This window comes from Globicephala melas, chromosome 2, assembly GCF_963455315.2.
Source record: "Globicephala melas chromosome 2, mGloMel1.2, whole genome shotgun sequence".
Lineage (NCBI taxonomy): Eukaryota > Metazoa > Chordata > Mammalia > Artiodactyla > Delphinidae > Globicephala > Globicephala melas.
Genome location: NC_083315.2, coordinates 162657241 through 162661134, shown reverse-complemented (window position 1 = coordinate 162661134; position 3894 = coordinate 162657241). Strand labels below are relative to the sequence as shown.

General features: G+C 41.4%; 1 pseudogene; it reads left to right on the top strand.

Moving 5' to 3' along the window:
- The first annotated feature begins 1573 nt into the window (after positions 1 to 1573).
- Positions 1574 to 3260, top strand: LOC115867351 (elongation factor 1-alpha 1 pseudogene; annotated as a pseudogene).
- Positions 3261 to 3894: the final 634 nt, after the last annotated feature.

Below are 3894 nucleotides of genomic sequence, written 5' to 3'. Positions count from 1 at the left end.
GTAGAATGTCTGTGGAGCTTTGAAAAATACAGCTGCTCACATTCCATTCCTAGAGAGTCTGACTTAAATGGTTTGATATAGGGCTGGAGCATCGGTTTTTTTGTTTTGTTTTGTTTTGTTTTTGTTTCCCATGTAATTCTAATGGGCAGCCAGGGTTAAACAACCTCTATGCTGAGTTCTAAATGGTTTTGTATACATTGTGATTATTGTCACCTTCCTAGAGAAAAAAATGTGTGTGTGTGTGTATATATATATATATATATAATTTTAAGAACATGTAATTCATCTTAGCTTCTTCCAGAAGGCTGTTAATTTTTTTTCTTTCAGAAAAGTCAAGTGGACAAGAAAAACTGTAGAATCTTAGCACATTGCAGATTGTTAAGCATGTCCAAATGTGGCATAAAATGTTACTTTAAAAGCTTATAAACATTTGTTTTTTTTAATCTTGTTAATATGTGTATAGTTAATTTTATGAATACATAGATAGATTTTGTTACATATTTTATAATTACTAATCCATAATGCAGAAACCTTTTTGTTTTTTATGGCCATGCCACGCAGCTTGTGGTATCTTAGTTCCCTGATCAGGGATTGAACCTGAGACCTCAGCAGTGAGAGCGTGGAGTCCTAACCACTGGACCTCCAGGGAATTCCCAACCATTATTTTTTTTAATGACATGCTAGTGATAGGAAAAATAGTAGATGTAACAGTTCCTGGTGAAGGGGATGGATAAGAATTACTAGGGCTATTTTCCTACTGGAGAAAATGAAGCATAGAGAAACGACTTAATCTCTTTGAATGGCTCAATTTCACAATCAGAGTTAGATCTCAGTTCATGGATCCTTATCTTTTGCTTTCTAGCAACTGGATCTCTTTAGGTTAATTCAGTTTAAAATCAGATACGGAAGACAGTGTAACTTTAAATGCAAAAGATTAAATTTTCTTAAATGTTAAATTGGAATCACTCAGGCCATTTAAACTTAACCCAAAACAAAAATAGAAATGTAACATGAGGTATTCTCTTGATCAACAGCTCCTATGCTTGGTGATAAGAATGCAGAGAAGAAAAAGACAGATCTGCCCCAAGGGTACTTATACATGAAGAGTAGTTACAGGAAAGAGCATTGGGCTTGTGGTTAGACTTGCTAGCTGTGTTTTCTCAGCAAATTAGGAATCAAGATAGGATGGTGATTAAAAAGTGGGCTCTAGAGCGAGATTTCCTATATTTGAAACCCTGTCTCTGCCATGCAGTAAATGTGAGGATCTTAGGCAAGTGGTTTAATGGTCCTGTACCTCAGAAATGTGCTTCATCCATAACAGAATAAGTGTTTTCTGTATGCTTTAAGAAGTTTAGATTCTGCTTCAAGAATTTTAGACTCTGCTTTAAAGAACAAGAAAAACAATGGGATGGATGAAATTCATAAGAAATGTTAAGAATACATAGTAAGTACATCTTTAACCTATAGGACACGTTAAACATACATAGAATAAATAGACACTCATGGCTTTTTCGCAATGGGTTTGCCGCCAGGATAGAGGTGTCGTGAAAACCACCGCTAGACCTAAGCAAAAATGGGAAAGGAGAAGATGCACATCAACATCGTTGTCATCGGACACGTAGATTCCGGGAAGTCCACCACTACTGGCCATCTGATCTACAAATGTTGTGGGATCGACAAGAGAACTATTGAAAAGTTCGAGAAGGAGGCTGCCGAGATGGGGAAGGGCTCCTTCAAGTATGCCTGGGTCTTGGACAAACTGAAAGCTGAACGCGAGCGTGGCATCACCATTGATATATCCCTATGGAAATTCGAGACCAGCGAGTACTATGTGACCATCACTGATGCCCCAGGACACAGAGACTTCATCAAAAACATGATTATAGGCACATCCCAGGCAGACTGTGCTGTCCTGATTGTTGCTGCTGGTGTTGGTGAATTTGAAGCAGGTATTTCCAAGAATGGGCAGACCCGTGAGCATGCCCTTCTGGCCTACACTCTGGGTGTGAAACAACTAATTGTTGGAGTTAACAAAATGGATTCCACCGAGCCACCCTACAGCCGGAAGAGATACGAGGAAATTGTAAAGGAAGTCAGCACCTACACTAAGAAAATTGGCTACAATCCCGACACAGCAGCATTTGTGCCAGTTTCTGGCTGGAATGGTGAAAACATCCTGGAGCCAAGTGCTAACATGCTGTGGTTCAAGAGATGGAGAGTCACCCATAAGGATGGCAGTGCCAGTGGAACCACACTGCTTGAAGCTCTGGATTGCATCCTGCCACCAACTCGCCCAGCTGACAGACGCTTGCGTTTACCCCTCCAGGACATCTACAAAATTGGTGGTATTGGCACTGTCCCTGTGGGTCGAGTGGAGACAGGTGTTCTCAAACCTGGCCTGGTGGTCACCTTTGCTCCAGTCAATGTGACAACTGAAGTGAAGTTTGTTGAAATGCACCATGAAGCTTTGAGTGAAGTCCTTCCTGGGGACAATGTGGGCTTCAATGTCAAGAACGTGTCTGTCAAAGATGTTCGTCGTGGCAATGTGGCTGGTGAGAGCAAAAATGACCCACCAATGGAAGCAGCTGGCTTCACAGCTCAGGTGATTATCTTGAACCATCCAGGCCAAATCAGTGCTGGCTGTGCACCTGTGCTGGATTGTCACACAGCTCCCATTGCCTGCAAGTTTGCTGAGCTGAAGGAGAAGATTGATCGTCGTTCTGGGAAAAACCTGGAAGATGGCCCCAAACTCTTGAAATCTGGTGATGCTGCCATCGTTGATACGGTTCCTGGCAAACCCATGTGTGTTGAGAGCTTCTCTGACTATCCTCCTCTGGGCCGCTTTGCTGTTTGTGACATGAGACAGACAGTTGCTGTGGGTGTCATCAAAGCAGTGGACAAGAAGGCAGCTGGAGCTGGCAAGGTCACCAAGTCTGCCCAGAAAGCTCAGAAGGCTAAATGAATATTATCCCCAATACCTGCCACCCCGGTCTTAATCAGTGGTGGAAGAATGGTCTCAGAACTATTTGTCTCAATTGGCCACTTAAGTTTAATAGCAAAAGACTGGTTAATGATAACAATGCATCGTAAAACCTTCAGAAGGAAAGGAGAATGTGTTGTGGACCATTTGTTTTGTGTGTGGCAGTTTTAAGTTATTAGTTTTTAAACTCAGTAATTTTTAATGGAAACAACTTGACCAAAAATCTGTCACAGAATTTGAGACCCATTAAAAAAGTTTAATGAGAAAGAAAAAGAAAAAAAAATAGACACTTATGTGTTAAATGTAGATTAAACTGATGAAACAAATGAGAGTGTTCATTTGTAGATAGAGAGTGATGGAAAGCAAAACCTTAAATGTTCACAAAGCATGGTTCAGCTTTACCTACCTCAAATTGGCCACCCACTGGTAGCTACCCATTCTAGCCCACTTATCCTGTGGTTAAAGCATGCACTGCTGCCCACCAAGTCATCACCGAGCTATAGCTGTGGCCATGCATACTTGCCTTTTCATCTCTCCAGCAGAACAAGCATTTTGGGACCATGAACCTTCCACCTCTGAACTTGCTTGTTTGCCCTCAACTCTGGTTCTTATAACCACACAATCTGTGGTGTAGGCAGTTGAGGCAAAGAGTCAGGATATAGGAGCCTTAAGTGAGCCACAAGTAGTGTGGTCATTCTACCTGCTTTCACTAAATGTCTTAACCTACCTAATCTCTTTCCTCTTGCTTCTCACTGTATGTTTTAAGTAGATTTAACAAACTAAATGATTTGAGCATCTTAATTTGGTTTATGAGCATTTCAGTTCCAGGACCTCTGGGATAGCCTGCTAGGTTGTATACTTAGAGGCCACCATAGCATTTCCCTACTACGTATAATATGGGGGTGATGACGCTG